Source organism: Thalassophryne amazonica, chromosome 10, assembly GCF_902500255.1.
Source record: "Thalassophryne amazonica chromosome 10, fThaAma1.1, whole genome shotgun sequence".
NCBI lineage: Eukaryota > Metazoa > Chordata > Actinopteri > Batrachoidiformes > Batrachoididae > Thalassophryne > Thalassophryne amazonica.
Window position 1 is genome coordinate 29,618,299 of NC_047112.1, and position 18,968 is coordinate 29,637,266.

Consider the following 18,968-nt stretch of genomic DNA (forward strand, 5'->3'; position numbering starts at 1 on the left):
GATTCATCCGTGAAGAGAACACCTCTCCAACGTGCCAAACGCCAGTGAATGTGAGCATTTGCCCACTAAAGTCGGGGTCGAGACCCCGATGAGGACGACGAGCATGCAGATGAGCTTCCCTGAGACGGTTTCTGACAGTTTGTGCAGAAATTCTTTGGTTATGCAAACCGATTGTTTCAGCAGCTGTCCGAGTGGCTGGTCTCAGACGATCTTGGAGGTGAACATGCTGGATGTGGAGGTCCTGGGCTGGTGTGGTTACACGTGGTCTGCGGTTGTGAGGCTGGTTGGATGTACTGCAAAATTCTCTGAAACACCTTTGGAGACGGCTTATGGTAGAGAAATGAACATTCAATACACGAGCAACAGCTCTGGTTGACATTCCTGCTGTCAGCATGCCAATTGCACGCTCCCTCAAATATTGCGACATCTGTGGCATTGTGCTGTGTGATAAAACTGCACCTTTCAGAGTGGCCTTTTATTGTGGGCAGTCTAAGGCACACCTGTGCACTAATCATGGTGTCTAATCAGCATCTTGGTATGGCACACCTGTGAGGTGGGATGAATTATCTCAGCAAAGGAGAAATGCTCACTATCACAGATTTAGACTGGTTTGTGAACAATATTTGAGGGAAATGGTGATATTGTGTATGTGGAAAAAGTTTTAGATCTTTGAGTTCATCTCATACAAAATGGGAGCAAAACCAAAAGTGTTGCGTTTATATTTTTGTTGAGTGTAACAGTGCTGTGATAAATATAAAAGTGCGCGGTCTGGCGTGGTGGTTTTGCGGTGCGCTCCCAGCAGCGCTAACGGTCCAGAGCCAGAACCAATTCGGACCCAAGGACCCCGCCGACACCCCCCAGGTGGCCGCGACAAACCCAGTCTGTGAAAGAAGGAACCATTATGTGAGTCCACACTCAACACACAGAGAGAACGCTCAAAGGTGCACAAACAGCAAACACTTCCTGGCTTGGTTACTAATCAGCTTCCCACCCTGCAGGCATGGAACATCCAGTTCACAAAACTCCACTGCAGTGGAAGCCGATTTAAACGACCAACATACAGCTCAATATAATAAGGTGTGAGGGACACCACATTTACTGACTGTATAAATGTTAGTCACAAAATCTAACGTACCTCAGGAAGTGTGCTGACGAGCGTGAGACCTCACCCCCTCCTCTTTCACAGACCATGCATCAAACCTGGACGTTCTCTGCATCCACTGATGATGAGATGGCTCTTGAGACGACGATCTCACCCGTCTGGTCACAAGGTCGGGTCTCTGGCAAATACACACTGTGTACTCCAGTCTTAAATGCCACCATGTTCCAATCCATGTAGATGCACCACAGCTGTGAGTCCTGACGAGCCGCAGGTGATCAGCCTCAGGTGATCAGGGTGAGGTCCTGATAAACTCAGCTACACAGCCACTCAGTCCCAAATGCAAGCCACCTGGAAGGAAAAACAAAAGACAGAAACAAAAAGGCAGCCAGGCCCCCCCAGCCATACAACAGTTTTCTATCCGCCTCAACCCACCTCCAAATTATTCACATTCACCTGTTTAACACCAGGTGACTCTCTGCACTTAAATAATCCAGCTCTTGCTGTCTATTTTTCTCCTTGTTAAAGATAAAAAAAAAAAATTCAGTTTGTCCTGTTGTGATACGCACCAAAACTTGAAAATTATAAAATTTTGATGGTAGGTGCTACCGCAGTGCATGACTACCATGGTCACAGAGTGGCGTCTGGCTGTGTTTTGTCTTTAAGACAAAAGAGAGATGGATTATTTAAGTGCAGAATCGCCAGGAGTCAAACAGGCAAATGTGAATAACTTCTGTGATATTTCAGAAAGGAATTAATTTATAACCTCACAAAAAGTAACTTTTGATGCTGCCATTAGAGCCAGGGTTTCCTGTGTTAATATAACACTGTGCAAAACGCTAAAACTGTGATGTATCTTTCAGTTAAGTAAATTGTTGTCCATGTTGTTATCATTAAAAATGACCGCACCTCATGTCATGCATGACCTGCAGTTTGCACCTGCAGATGACAGTAATTCTGCTAGAATGGCTGCTCTAACAGTTTGTCTGATGCTAACATCTGAATGCAGCATAAGTCCAGATACACACTTAAGCCAGACTGAGTATGTCAGATGATTCGGGGAGGTGATGGTCTAGTGGGTAAAGTGTTGGGTTTGAGACTAGAGGATCCTTGGTTCAAATCCCAGCTTGACTGGAAAATCACTAAGGGCCCTTGGGCAAGGTCCTTAATGCCCTAATTGCTCCTGGTGTGTAGTGAGCACCTTGTATGGCAGCACCCTCACACTGGGGTGAATGTGAGGCATTACTTGTAAAGCGCTTTGAGCGTCTGATGCAGACGGAAAAGCGCTATATAAATGCCGTCCATTTACCATTTTGCCATTTATGAGTCGGATTTGGAAATCAGGTCTCTGCCATCTGGCTAGAAAGCAATCCAGATTGAATCCAGCTCGAGCAGGATTGCCAACCTCAGTTTGAACGGGGTCTAAATGCAATGGCATTTTGTGGTTCAGGTAGCAGGTTGGGCATTACTTTGTCTTCATAAATTGTCTCAAAAATTCTTGAAAGGGTAGTTGTAAAACAGCTAACTGTTCATCTGCAGAGGAATGGTCTATTTGAAGAGTTTCAGTCAGGTTTTAGAATTCATCATAGTACAGAAACAGCATTAGTGAAGGTTACAAATGATCTTCTTATGGCCTCGGACAGTGGACTCATCTCTGTGCTTGTTCTGTTAGACCTCAGTGCTGCTTTTGATACTGTTGACCATAAAATTTTATTACAGAGATTAGAGCATGCCATAGGTATTAAAGGCACTGCGCTGCGGTGGTTTGAATCATATTTGTCTAATAGATTACAATTTGTTCATGTAAATGGGGAATCTTCTTCACAGACTAAAGTTAATTATGGAGTTCCACAAGGTTCTGTGCTAGGACCAATTTATTCACTTTATATATGCTTCCCTTAGGCAGTATTATTAGACGGCATTGCTTAAATTTTCATTGTTACGCAGATGATACCCAGCTTTATCTATCCATGAAGCCAGAGGACACACACCAATTAGCTAAACTGCAGGATTGTCTTACAGACATAAAGACATGGATGACCTCTAATTTCCTGCTTTTAAACTCAGATAAAACTGAAGTTATTGTACTTGGCCCCACAAATCTTAGAAACATGGTGTCTAACCAGATCCTTACTCTGGATGGCATTACCCTGACCTCTAGTAATACTGTGAGAAATCTTGGAGTCATTTTTGATCAGGATATGTCATTCAAAGCGCATATTAAACAAATATGTAGGACTGCTTTTTTGCATTTACGCAATATCTCTAAAATCAGAAAGGTCTTGTCTCAGAGTGATGCTGAAAAACTAATTCATGCATTTATTTCCTCTAGGCTGGACTATTGTAATTCATTATTATCAGGTTGTCCTAAAAGTTCCCTAAAAAGCCTTCAGTTAATTCAAAATGCTGCAGCTAGAGTGCTGACGGGGACTAGAAGGAGAGAGCATATCTCACCCATATTGGCCTCTCTTCATTGGCTTCCTGTTAATTCTAGAATAGAATTTAAAATTCTTCTTCTTACTTATAAGGTTTTGAATAATCAGGTCCCATCTTATCTTAGGGACCTCGTAGTACCATATCACCCCAATAGAGCGCTTCGCTCTCAGACTGCAGGCTTACTTGTAGTTCCTAGGGTTTGTAAGAGTAGAATGGGAGGCAGAGCCTTCAGCTTTCAGGCTCCTCTCCTGTGGAACCAGCTCCCAATTCAGATCAGGGAGACAGACACCCTCTCTACTTTTAAGATTAGGCTTAAAACTTTCCTTTTTGCTAAAGCTTATAGTTAGGGCTGGATCAGGTGACCCTGAACCATCCCTTAGTTATGCTGCTATAGACGTAGACTGCTGGGGGGTTCCCATGATGCACTGTTTCTTTCTCTTTTTGCTCTGTATGCACCACTCTGCATTTAATCATTAGTGATCGATCTCTGCTCCCCTCCACAGCATGTCTTTTTCCTGGTTCTCTCCCTCAGCCCCAACCAGTCCCAGCAGAAGACTGCCCCTCCCTGAGCCTGGTTCTGCTGGAGGTTTCTTCCTGTTAAAAGGGAGTTTTTCCTTCCCACTGTAGCCAAGTGCTTGCTCACAGGGGGTCGTTTTGACCGTTGGGGTTTTACATCATTATTGTATGGCTTTGCCTTACAATATAAAGCGCCTTGGGGCAACTGTTTGTTGTGATTTGGCGCTATATAAAAAAAAAAAATTGATTGATTGATTGATAAATATTACTATTAATATTATTATATTGTCTTTATAAATATTACACTATTAGAATCATAGTCGGCCTAAATTTAAGCATTGGGCAAGTTCAGGTCACTCATGAATAGACCCGAACATCACAGACACAGACCGTGACTGTACTAGTAGATGCAGCTCTCAAAATTTGGAAACCACTTATGGTCGTGACCCACAGAATTTCTGAAGCAATGCAGTCAACTCTCCAAGGAAGGCAGTAGGGACTATTCTTGAACAAAGAGAAATAAAATGTTTGTTGTTTTTTCCGTTAGTACAGGGCTTTTTGAAGATTTCAGCCCTACAGCAGCAGCAAACATCATGGCATTGAGGTGCAGTCACTGTGTGTAGTCATCACAAAAGTACAAAGGAGCCATGAATGTCTAAGTACACAGACATTTCAAAGCCAGCTACAACTGCATCCAGGCAAAGTAAGTCAGGCCTGAAGCTATGACACAAGTGGAACATCATTTCTGAATTTGAATTACAACAATCTTAGAAAGTGACAGGTCTGAAGGACAGATTAGGCTGGACGCAAATGCAGGACTCTGACAACAAGCTCTGTAAGACACAGCAGTTTACTGAAACAGTAAACGAGGTTCAGTACACGGAAAGGCAGTCCAACAAGAGTAATAAAAACAGAAACATCAGGCAGTAGGCGTGGTCGAGGATGCAGGCAGGTAGTTGTAACACACGTGAAGCAGGCAGATCGAGAATACACAATACAGAGCTGGAGAGTAGGCACTAGGCGCAACAATCTGGCGAAGAAATGAGACAAACAAAAGAGCTCATATACACCCAGGTGATGAGGTGCCGATTGAGAGCAGGTGTGTGTGGAACGCCCCAGAAAGAGGGAGTGGCCAGGGAGAAGGACACGCCCAGTACCAGGAGACACAGACAGACAACAGAGAAAGCGACAAACAGACCCAAGCAGGAAAAACCGCAGCAAGAGACAAAACAAAACAAAATATGTAAACCAAAACCAGGAAAGCAGCAAACAGGACCTAAAGCCTGACAGAAAGTGTGCATTCCAATGACTTGCCTGCACTGAAAATTATGTGGTCAGAGAGATTGAAGGGGCAAGAAGAAAGAGAAAATGAAAATGATAAAGAACCTTCGAAGTATGGATGAGAGTTTCAGCAAACTCCAATTGACAGATTCCTTTGCATCACACTTATGCTGTCCGTCAGTCTGCCAAGGCTACTAACACAGTGAGTGATGGCTGTATCCAGGCAACCAGGCGGCCAACATCATCAGCCTGTATCTAACTGCCATCAACCAATCGCAAGCATCAAACTGCAACCTTAGCCAATCATGACTGCTGTCAGATAGCTGCTATTATCTCACAGGAGGTGCGCTAGTGAGCAAAATGCTCCATATAGGACTGATCTAATGGCGACCTTCCAAATATAAGCTTAAATCACACAGACCAGAACGAAGGCACAGAACAGAATGTAATCATCCTGTTATGAGGAAGAGTTTCAGGAGAGGCATTTGAAAAATAAGCTAACATATCGCATACATGCAAGAACTACTTTCTCTATTTTAGGGTTTGTTTGTTTGTTTATTTACATCTCCATTATCTATCCCATTATGCCCTCACAGCATAATTCCATCCACCCATCCATTTTCTAAACCCGCTTATTCCAGTTAACGGGCACTCGGGGGCTTTTGAAGCCTATCCCAGCAGTCATTAGGTGAGAGGTGGGGCACACCCTGGACAGGGCTGGCACAGTGTACTTTCATCCATCGTCAACCCCCAACAAAGTTCTCTCATGATCTCGCACATTATAAGTCGCAGAGACTACATTACAATGGCTTTGCGACACCAGCAGTGGCTCTGGGAGTGTGTGGGACTGTGTGACAAAGACCTTTGTCACCTCACACAAATTGAACTGTTCAAAATCCAGGGCAGAAGCATGCAATGCCCTCCAATTCAGGCAAGGGAATTGTGACACCCAGTTGCCATTTGTACCGTCTCGCAGCCCAATGAGATAGTACTCTAAGGGGAGCTCAGACCCCAGGTTGGCAACTTGGGTATGAAGAAGACTTAATACACAACTGTTTGTTGTGTATTAAGTGGTTTGCATTATATTAGCATAACCTAAAGTGATCTTTTGTAACTGCCAATAAATGCTGTTATTGTGTAACTACTGTGCACCTGCTGCGTGTGTGTGAAAAAACAAGAAACTGGGTAGACAGACTGTGGGAAACTGATAAATGGATCAGACATTCCGCGGCTAGAATGAGACATGGTTGAATGCACAAAACAACTCCTTTTTAGGTAATTATCCTGACGGACACCGCATGTCAAGCACAGAAGACACTGCGCGCAGGATGAGAAGTGGACCAATCAAGAAAGAATACAACATCTTAGCATAGTGACGCAATATTTAGACAGAAACTAAGATAGTATATATGGCTTCAGGGAAAGGTAGACGAGGTTCCTGCTCAGAGCCTGACTGCTAGGACAAACTAAACATGAACCCAGAGACTCTCTGTTATCGCCATTTTGGCTCATTCTCTGTATTAAAGGCAAGGTCACTCTGAGAACTGGACTGAGTCCTGGTCATCTTTCCCCCTCTCATCAATGGGCGCATGGGGTGTGACCGAGGTAAATTGTTAAGCAATTTCATGTTGATGTTTTGGGTTTACAGTTGTGAGACTGTTGTTAAAGGTCCACTCCAGCAGTGAAATTGTTAAATAATTTTATGTTGTTGTTTTACAGTTGTGTGAGACTGTTGTAAAACATTCCGCTCCAACAGGTATTAGAGCATATTATTCCCCCCGCAGCCAACAGAAGCACCTCAGCGGTAACTATAGTTTGTATCGGACTGATCATCTCTCTCTTCCACATACAAACACACACCATCCTTCCCACATTGACAGATGTATTTTTTAGGTGAAGCAATCTGTAAAGCTAACGGTGTCTGGCAGTTCTTGTGATGTCTGGCTCACTTTGTTGGTTTGATCCTCCAGGTACAGAAGAAGCCAGGCCTGCAGAGACAGCTCAGCTGCTCACCCTCATCATCACTTTGTGTGATCGGCTGCATAATAATGCAGACCTCCTAAAAGCAGCGCATGGTGAACCTGCACTGTAAAACAGGTGACTGTCGCTGCATTTCTTTCATCCTGCTGTTTGATAGGATTTCTGATCCTGGCATTCAAACACAAAAACATCCTGCTGTGTGGAAAAAGAAAAAAAGAAAGTTGGGTGATTTGGGTAAACCAGTATTTCAATCTCCAGAGCTGCCAGGCGTCACATATCATTCTTTGCTCCTCCGCAGTCTGCTGTCCAGTTAGTGTGGTGGGTGTACTGTGTAACAGCTCAGCTCTTCTGTCTACCCGGAGCTCCAAACCATTAAGATTAGGCTGGAAATATCAACTGAGTTACAAAAATTAAATGCCATATATACCAATAACAGAACTGCAGCTCAATCTCTGCGAGATGCATGCATTTGTTCCATGTGTGCATGTGCCAGGCTGTGCACACGTGTCTCTAAGGTTTATAGATAGAAGCTGCAGAGCTCATAAAAACAGGATAAGTGTTGTGTCAATAGTCCAAACTGGGGCCATTAATCTAAGCAGAATAACAGTTCCGGCTCCACTACTGTAACCACGGCAGACGTAGCAAGGCTGCACTGCAGAGGTGAAAGAAATTCAGTGTCCATTAACCTACAGGGTGGCCATTCCATTAACAAACAGAGCCACGAGGGGGTAATGTTACAGCCTGCACATGACAGCACGAATATCGTCAAAGCCTGAAGCACATCAGTCATTCGACTAAATGCTCCTCGAGAAATGCCACCAAGGTCCACAGAAAGAAGTGTGAAATATTTGCCACTTTGCACATTACTGATAGCAGACTAAACTACCACAAATAGACAAATTGTTCCTTTTCTTCATTTAATGGTAATAATATGCTGTTAAAATCCTGTATTAGTAACAGAACTGATCACTATCATTCCTTATCAAGTGTCACAGTTCAAGGTCACTTCTGATTGGAATTAGCACAATGCTTGAAAAGTATGAACAGTATAACACATCACCATTTATCTCAGTAAATATATTTCTAAAGGTGCTACTGACATGAAATTTTCACCAGATGTCGGGAACAACCCAATTAATCCATACAAAGAAATAAAACCATAGATGCCCATAAATGATGTGTAATAATTTGCAATGACACAGGGGAAAAAGGATTGAACAACTGAAGAAAGGGAAAGCCAAGACACCAGCTGAAATCTATCAGTAATTAGAAAGCAATTCTACCCCTTGTCAGTGCAAATTAATATCAGTGGATTCGGTCCCAACTAATGGCCTGTAAAAAGGTGTCTCATTACCAAGGTGTCAAACAAGAAACATCTCATGATGGGTAACAACAAAGAGCTCTCTCAAGATCTTTGCAACCATATTGTTGCAAAATATACTGACGGCACTGGTTACAGAACGATTTCTAAACTTCTAAATGTTCCAGTGAGCACTGTGGGGCATAACGCAGAAGTGGAAATAAAGATAACTTCACCATAAACCACCCATGACCAGGTGCTCCTCACAAGATTTCTGATAGAGGATTGAAAAGAACTATCAGAAGAGTTGTCCAAGTGCCAAGGACCACTTGTGGGGAGCTTCAGAAAGACCTGAAATTACCAGGTACAATTGTTTTAAAGAAAACAATAAGTAATGCACTCAACCACCATGACAGGTATGCATGCTGACCACGCAAGACTCCATTGCAAAAACAAAAGCATGTTCATGTCAGGATGTGAGGTCTGATTGTGTTGGGGTTGTTTTTGTATTGTTCGCCTGCTTCTCTTGCTGCGGTTTTTCCCGTTTGGGTCTATCTGTCTCTTTCTTTCTTGTCTGTTTCTGCTGGCTCTTGGTGGTGGGTGTTCCCTCTCTCTGGCCACACCCCCTTTCTGGTGCATTCCACGCACACCTGCTTTCAATCAGCACCTCATCACCTGGGTGTATTTAAGTTCCTCTGTCTGCCTTGTTCCTTTGCCAGATTGATGCGCCTTGTGCCTTCTCTCAAGCTCTGTTTTTGTGTATTATCGACCACGCCTAAGCCTGATGTTTCATGTATTTCTGCTCTTGTTGGACTGCCTTTTTGTGTACCGGACCCTGTTTACTACCTCAGTAAACTGTTTTTACTCACAGAGCTCTGTTATCGAGTCCTGCATTTGTGTCCAGCCTTTCTGTGGAACCAGACCTGACAGATCAATCTGGCCAACCATGGATGCAGCAGACTTGAGTTCCTTTCAGCTAGCCATATGACATCATAGCAGGCAGCTAGCCCAACAAGAGGACCGGCTCACTGCTCTCGGTTCTGGCTTTAGCGACCTATTGCAACGGCAAGATGCTTTCATGTGTTCCTTGAGCTCCCAGATGGAACAACTACTGTCAAGACTCATCCCTCAGGCCAGCCAGACCCGGTTAAAGGTAACACTAGTCAGTCTCCGTCGAGTCCGCCGGCCGCCATTCCGGCTCCCACACCGGAGACTGCACTCAGATGGCGGTTCCCCCTGGAACGATTCTCCAGAGAGACTGGCGACATTTTGCCTTTTATTACACAGTGTGAGCTACACTTTGAACTCATGTCATCTATGTTCCCGTCTGAAAAGGCGATAACTGCATATATGATACTATATGATATATGATAGTTGAAGCTTGTTTAACATTTGTTGCACAACATTTAGACAAGACAACTCTTTGGAAGCCATAATACACATCGTGTGTGGAGGCCAAGTGGCCAAGTGGCACTGCACATCACCTCAAAAACACCAGGCCAGTGTGGAGATATAATTTCTCCACCTAGTAGAGGGTATTCCCCGGGGTTTCCTCCCAGGTGGATGTCCCTGGAACACCTCCCTAGGAAGGCGCCCAGGAGGCATCTTTAACAGATGCCCGAACCACCTCAGCTGGCTCCTTTCAATGCAATGGAGCAGTGGCTCTGCTCCAAGCTCCCCACGGATGACCGAACTTCTCACCCTATCTCTAAGGGAGACACCAGCCACTCTCCTAAGAAAGCCCATTCTGGCCACTTGTACCCGCAATCGAGTTCTTTCGGTCATGACCCAACCCTCATGACCACAGGTGAGAGTAGGAATGTAGACTGACCACTAGATCGAGAGCTTCACCCTTTGAATCAGCTCCCTGTTCATCACAACAGTACGGCAGAGTGAATGCAACACCGGCCCTGCTGCACAGATTCTCCGGCTAATCTCACACTCCATTGTCCCGTCACTCGTGAACAACACCCTGAGGTACTTGAACTCCTTCACTTGGGGTAAGACCGTATTCCCTACCCGGAGTAGGCAATCCATCAGTTTCCTGCTGAGAACCATGGCCTCAGATTTAGAGGTGCTGATCCTCATCCCAGCCACTTCACACTCAGCTGCAAACCAATCCAAAGAGTGTTGGAGGTCACCAGCCAACTGGTTTCAAAGAATTAAAATAAAGCTGCTAGAATTGTCCAGCCAATCTCCTGACTTGAATCCAATAGAAAATCAACAGAAAGTACTAAAGAGTTCTTAGAAGTTCTTGAAGAGAGCCACAGAACTTTCACGATTTGAATATATGGGGAAAAAAAAGGCCAAAATCACACCTGATCAAAGCATGCAACTAGTTTCTCCATACAGGAGGCATCTTGAAGTTGTGAAATATTAAATAAATTTCAGTCAGCGTATTTAATTCTTTGGGCACAGTCTATTATGTCTGAGGCAGCAGTTTGGCTTCAAGAACAGCCCATTCATTTTTCCCTAGTAATCTTTTCTGACTGATTATTCACTAGTTTTGCATTTGGCTAGGGTCAGTGGCATTACTGACCCTAGCCAGTGGTGCGGTACCTGGACCCTACAGAGGTTGCACAGGCAGTCCAACTCTTCCAGGATAGCACATCAATACATTTGCTGTGTCTTCCAACATAGTCTCAAGAGCATGGAGGGGTTTCCTTAGACAGTTACTCTAGGAGAGCTGGACAGGGCCATAGAAGGTCCTTAACCTATCAAACAGGACTGGTATCTGCTCCTTTGTGCAAGTAGGAACATGATGAGCACTGCCAGAGCCCTACAAAATGACCTCCATCAGGCCACTGGTATGAATGCGTCTGACCAAACAATCAGAAACAGACTTCATAAACGGGGCATGAGGGCCCAACATCCTGTAGTGGGGCCTGTGTTCACTGACTGGCACTGTGGTGCTCAATTGGCATTTGCCACAGAACACCACAATTGGCAGGTCCTCCACTGAGCACCTGAGCACATGTAACAGATGTGAAAGGGTCTGGAGATGCCGTGGAGAATGTTATGCTGCCTGCAATATCAAAATGACTGGTTTGGTGGTGGGTCAGTGATCGTCTGGAGAGGCATATCCCTAGAAGGGCAGTAGTAGTAGAGAAGCTTGAATCTTTGACTGGACTGGGTTGCTTGACGAGAGGACGTTTCGCTTCTAATCGCAGAAGCTTCCTCAGCTAAATTTCTTGCTCTGGTAGTCTGACTTCTGTCTTGACTCTTGTAGAGAAGAATAACAGAAGCCAGCAAAGCTGGAGTTTTAAACCTGACCAGACCCCTCTAACCGAGAGGATGACTGCTATTGGCTCTAGTGACTAACAATTGTTCTAATTAGCACCAATTTTGCTAAAAAAAAAAAAATATATATATATATATATATATATATATATACGGAACAGCATGTTAGGGCCCTGTCCCACTGGCGTTTAGGAGGATTTGCGGATGGAATGTGCACAAAAGTGGCCCACATCTGCCAAACAACCGCAATAACCGTGTAACATTCCTGTATGAGTCGGCCGCCATCCGAACACGTCCGTGATCATCCGCAGAAGCACGCATGTCCGCAGCCAGGATTTTTGAGCGGCTAAAAAATCCTGCTGCGGATGAGATCCACATCACTGCCTGAACACATACTGAAGACATACGCAGGACATACACAACCATGCGCGCCACATATCCCCTGTCATCCACTGATATCCGCAATCGACGGGTTGGCGCGGCTTGGCGGCAGACCGGGACAGCGTGCAAAACAGATACGAGGCGTGCCCAGCACGGCCACATCACGGTCGCAAATGGTATGTCGCACATGCAGACAGAGTGGGCACGGATGGAGCGAGTGCATCACGGCCGCTGTGCCCCTAATGGGGGCGGCTCCACGGTCGCCTTCGCTTCTGTTCCCTGTTATATCCGCTTTTCTTCCTCATGTATTCGCTGATCCACCCCGGGACATTTGTCATTTCCGCCCACCTTTGTTGCGGACGCTCAGCTTTTGTCTCCTCATTTCATGCGCAAATCCTCCTAAACGCCAGTGGGACAGGGCCCTTAGTATTCAAGCTCATTTAGGACTGTGGTCAGTTTGCAATGAACAGATCAAGTTGTTTCACGTGTGTGTGTGTTTGTCTGTGTGTGTAGACTGGCTATGGTATTCTCACAGCAGCAGCTGCAGACTCTCGATAAGAGCTGCACCAAACAGCTTCATGTTGGAGACAAAATGAAGTGAAATGTAAGCAGAAATAAAAAATCTCTCTAACACACACACACACACACACACACACACACACACACACACACACACACACACACACACACACACACACACGTGTAAGCAGACATGTAGACACCAGCAATTTAGAAAATATAAAACAAGACCAGTCAGTTTTTGCAGACACTTGGAGTCCCAGTTCCCCATTTCAGTTATACACTTTGAACCATTGCGTTGTGTGCACGTGACAGATGTGGAAACATGTTTCTGCCCACCACAAACACATGGCATATAAGACTATGTAATATCTAAAAAAAGACCAAAAATTGGCCAGTGAACAGTGAACTCCGTTATTTGGAATTAAAAGCACCCACTGATTTTGTTATGACAACTGGACATCTTTTTACTCAATGACCCCCCAGAAGTTAATAAATTTACTGCAAAATCTGGACTATCAAAGTGAATTCTGTTTGCAAGTTCACATTGGAATTTCCAATTTGTATAAGTGTAACTCTTACTTATGAGTGACTTAACACGATTACATTGTACCTTTACAATAAATGCCCAGGGTGAAGGAACCCAATACTTGGTGATATCGCATTAGGAACCATTTCCTGACTCAATTTGATTAGCAGCACACTGACCTTCAATGTACCAGAGAATCACATTATTTGAATTATTTTTATACGCAGGAGGCAAAAAGTGTTTTGTTTTTTTGTTTTTTTTTACAAAGGGACACATGCTGAACAGTAAGGATACAAATATATTGATTCAATATATTTATACAGTCTTCAGTACAGTCTCAATTCCCATCCATCTTCTTGGCCTGCCTCTGCACAATTACTGCACAAATTATTGCTGGAGATTTGTGTAGTTTCAGACTGTATTGTGTGCATGTGTGGCAGATGATGAGCCAAACAAAAGAATCCTCCTCTTAAAGCCTGGCAACCAGTATCTGCATGTGCAGTGGGCAAAGTGACAGTTCTAAATCTGGTGTGGGTTTCAAACAATATGTGAGTAAAGCTTTCATACTGAGACTGTGAGTTTTTTCCATGTTGTCGAGCGTAGGTTCAGATCCTTCTCAATATCTGTTAATGCTCTTATAAGGCAGCAGCAGACCTTCACAAGACGCCGCTGAAAATCACCCGAACACCTCGGTGCTATGTTCTGCACGCTGTGTTTGGATCGTGAATGTCACAAGGAACAAACAAAATAAGGCTCGAGTGATTCTGGCCTCTTTCACTGCCGTCATGGTAACTGTGGTACAGAACGTTCAGCGTGATTTTCTGCATGTAGAAAAGGTACAGAAATGAACACTGGGCCTACATGGACACCAGCATCCTCATCGCAGTGATTTTGCGCTTTTGGAAGCATCTTAACCCTCTAGGGTCCGAGGGCATTTTTTTGAACATTTCACCTGCCTGGCATAAATGTTTTATTATTGCTGTTAACAGCTCTCCCTACATCCCACAATCAAGTTTTATGTCTCTTTTTTCAGGACAATCTGTGCTTTCATAATATATATGCTTTTGTTGTGTTTTATAAGTGTAATAAAGGTTTACAATCAAAAATAAGGAAGGAAAAAGTAAAGCGAAAAATAATTTTCCACACACATTTATTCAAAACAACTGTTTTGACACTTTATAAAGGTAAATTGAGGTCTTGTGTGAAAGAATGTACAACAAAAAGGTCCAAACAATAAACAGAAATGCACATTTTGAACAATATATACAAAATGATTTATAAGTTTTTTTGTCTTCATGGTAAAAGCAACAGAGTTATCCAGTAACATTCACATGCAAACTAGTGGAGCAATCCTGATAGCTACACACTCTTTGTTTGAGCATGTAAGATTGTCATCAGAGGATCACTGTCTGCTCCGTGTGCTTTCAGTGATCGCTGTGCGTAATGGCGCAGGGCGCACAGAGACCAATAGTATGTACTCATTGGAGCACCCAGGGGGCTATTCAGACGGGCCAACTAGTAACATATCACTCCTGAAAACGATCTTTGGCTTTTCGCGTGAGGTGAATCTGCCCTCCGATTGGATTTTGGAAAGCCATGTGATGGTGAACCAATTCTGATTGGACACACATTGCACGTGTCATCACACAGCTTCTATGAGGAGTACAAAGATGGCTGATGGGTGGCTCGAAAGTCCGCAGAGTTAACTTTTCGTAAGTTTCTATCTCATATCATGAAAATGTTATTTATTATTTAGTAAAGCTTGGTCTTAGCCATCGTACACGATGGCATCGGCCCCAGAGGAACTGCAGACTTACAACAAGTTTCAATTTCTTAGGAAATACATCAAGATAGCTTTATTAAAATAATTGTTTCCAATATGAACAACTCCACAGTTTAAAGGGCACATCACTAGTAAATAACATGTCAAATGAGCTGATTATTCTAAATAAATAAAGAATTATGAAATTTTGATGTATTTTGTTTTATTTTTTGGTGCCATATACTCAGAAATTAAGTCATAAACAAGGGGAAATTAGCTTGATTTTATCTGCCTCTGATAAACGCTCAGAAACCTCAAGCTGTAAGGAATATGAATTTTGTTGACATCATCTCAGGTCATGCCTACGAAATAAGGGGGAAAGAGAATTTTTTAGTGTGAAATCAGTGGTTTTTGTGTACTTTGACAGTGAATACATCAAAATCATTAAAATGTGTTTCCTCTCCCAAAAGAGAGGAACTGGTCACGTTTGTGGTTTGTGCCGTCGCGTCGCACTAAGCTAAGATGCTACATGTGGGATGCCGAGGAGTCGTACGAGTAATCACTGGTAACAGGAGAACCGTGACGTGGATCAGCTTACGTTTTGTGTTATTGGCTAAGCTGAGCTAATACTGCATTTAAACATAACGACGACAAGTCACGAATGCCAGGAAGTATAGATTCTTGGCCACTGATCACAATGATTTGAGGCAGAGGTGTCAGGTGTTCTCAGGAACTGCTGCAACCTGTTAGTTATGATTAATGGCACACGTTGCTGGCAAATTATCAGGAACCATTACGCACAGTCAAGAATAATGTTCTGCACTGTTGCATGCTGTTCCACGCTACTGGGCGTAACAGCCCATCATTACGTTCTGTGACGTTGTGAATGAGGCAAATTGTCTCCACACACACACCCATATTCATCCATCAGCTGCTGAACAATTCAGATCGCTCCACTTTGCTCCTCAAAATTCACAGCAGAACTTTGTGACTGCATGCTTAGTTGGGCTCTGTCCCATAGAGTGACACACAGAGGAGGAGGAGATGGAGAGAGCCAGATGTGTGGCTCCATGTGGCTCTCGTCTCGCATGTTTTCCCAAACATCAGGCACAATCAGGAACATCAGGAACACCTGCAGGACTGCGCTGATGAGCACTGGAACAAAACTCTTAGCCGACTTGGCGTCACTGTCCTTCATCAGCATACTGCAGCAATGAAACTGAATGGGGTGCAGCAGGGTTTAATTGTGCGCACATGAGAGAAGAAGGCTGTCACACTCTATTAAGGATCACCACTAATCAAGACGGATCAACATGTTCAGTTGTGACCCCCACGACATGAGGCAAAATGAGGGTGGTGCGTGACATTGGTGGAACACTTTTTGACAGCCAAAAACATGCTCCACGAAAATCACGAATATCACGCACCAACACGCACTATTAAGAAACCTATTCAGATGCGTGACATCCCGTTAAGAATGTCAGGAATGTGCCAAGAATGACCCAAATATGACATTCGTAACGCGTCCTGCCTATGTGTAAACGCAGCATAAACCAATGGCTAAGCTAAGCGAAGCTACCAGTAGACATCCAAAAAACTCTATAGAGGAACGTCGTTTTCCTGTGGAGACAACACAGCACCACACAGTGGAGTTCTACATGGCTCTGTGTGTAAATACAACAGAGTGAAATCAGACACTGCTTTCAAAGTGTGTGATCATTATTACTCAGTCTTATTGAGACGTATTCACTGCTTTAACATTTCCCATAAACCTCATGAACTTCCCAGAATGCACCGTGGTGCCAGCAGAGTTTCAGCGTTTTAAAGGCATGTAAACAATGGCTAGCGAGGATGTAGATGGTGTTGATTCAGCGGGTTCTCAAGCGATTATGATGATGACGTTCTCCCAAGTTGAGAGACTCAACAAAAATATAAACGCAACACTTTTGGTTTTGCTCCCATTTTGTATGAGATGAACTCAAAGATCTAAAACTTTTTCCACATACACAATATGACCATTTCCCTCAAATATTGTTCACAAACCAGTCTAAATCTGTGATAGTGAGCACTTCTCCTTTGCTGAGATAATCCATCCCACCTCACAGGTGTGCCATATCAAGATGCTGATTAGACACCATGATTAGTGCACAGGTGTGCCTTAGACTGCCCACAATAAAAGGCCACTCTGAAAGGTGCAGTTTTATCACACAGCACAATGCCACAGATGTCGCAAGATTTGAGGGAGCGTGCAGTTGGCATGCTGACAGCAGGAATGTCAACCAGAGCTGTTGCTCATGTATTGAATGTTCATGTCTCTACCATAAGCCGTCTCCAAAGTCGTTTCAGAGAATTTGGCAGTACATCCAACCAGCCTCACAACCGCAGACCACGTGTAACCACACCAGCCCAGGACCTCCACATCCAGCATGTTCACCTCCAAGATCGTCTGTGACCAGCCACTCGGACAGCTGCTGAAACAATCGGTTTGCATAACCAAAGAATTTCTGCACAAACTGTCAGAAACCGTCTCAGGGAAGCTCATCTGCATGCACGGCGTCCTCATCGGTGTCTCGACCTGACTCCAGTTCGTCGTCGTAACCGACTTGAGTGGGCAAATGCTCACATTCGCTGGCGTTTGGCACATTGGAGAGGTGTTTTCTTCATGGATGATGCGAAGGAGATGTGTTGCACTGCATAAGGCAAATGGTGGTCACACCAGATACTGACTGGTATCCCCCCCCCAATAAAACAAAACCGCACCTTTCAGAGTGGCCTTTTATTGTGGACAGTCTAAGGCACACCTGTGCACTAATCATGGTGTCTAATCAGCATCTTGGTATGGCACACCTGTGAGGTGGGATGGATTATCTCAGCAAAGGAGAAGTGCTCACTATCACAGATTTAGACTGGTTTGTGAACAATATTTGAGGGAAATGGTGATACTGTGTATGTGGAAAAAGTTTTAGATCTTTGAGTTCATCTCATACAAAATGGGAGCAAAACCAAAAGTGTTGCGTTTATATTTTTGTTGAGTATAGAAGAGGTGTAGCACCTGTGATGGACTTCTGCCGTGCCCCGATGTTGTCTTGTTGTCCATACTTCACGAGTTGTGTTTACATTGAGCCCTAAATTGGAACTTTGCTGAAATCGACCACTCACGTAAGTCACGGACCACAAGACTGCACGAGATTCACAACTGCGAAACAGCAGATGGGATTTTATTTTTCTGAAGACACAGCAGGTTAAAAAGAGGTGGAGATGGACATTTATTGATCGCAAAATACAAGAATTTGATTTGAGAGCCAAATTAAAACAATATTAAAACCATATTAAAGTTATATTACATTTGGAGACAAAAACAGCCCGGATTAACTATGTGTACTGATGCAAGTCACGAAGTGGACACAGGTGGACTGGCCTTTAGACAGCTAATAGTCAACACCTGAGGTTATGTCACTTTTATGGCTAAAAATAGCTCTGAATTTTTCAGACGCTATATGGCTAATTTTATTTTTATCAGGTACATCGCATCAGTTAAAGAGTTGGAAGTAATGATTCATAATCTGGTATATAATTTTTTTAAAGATAGTGCTGACTGGAGCGAGATGGGCCCTTTAAGGTATTACAAAAGTCTTTTTGATAAAAAAGGCCTAGATTTAAATTTGCAATAATCAAATATAAAGAAAGGGAATGTAACTGAAACTGCGGGTGCAATAAGCTGTTTTCTGCTCAGATGAGCTGCATACTAATGGAGCGATTATGAGGCCTAATTATCAGATGGCACTTGTCAAGAAGAAGCCACGCAGTTTGCCCTGGGGACAAAATGCAAAACAGACTGTAACTGTTATTACGACTATAAAGACACAAAGGAGTGTCTTTCCACGATAATGAAGCTGGTTCAAAGTCAAGAGGTCAATTCAGATAA

General features: G+C 43.7%; 1 protein-coding gene across 1 annotated transcript in view; it reads right to left on the reverse strand.

The window, feature by feature from the left end:
* The window catches only part of xpr1a (xenotropic and polytropic retrovirus receptor 1a), a 229,231-nt gene that overhangs the window by 144,556 nt on the left and 65,707 nt on the right, over positions 1-18,968 (reverse strand). The window lies entirely within an intron of this gene.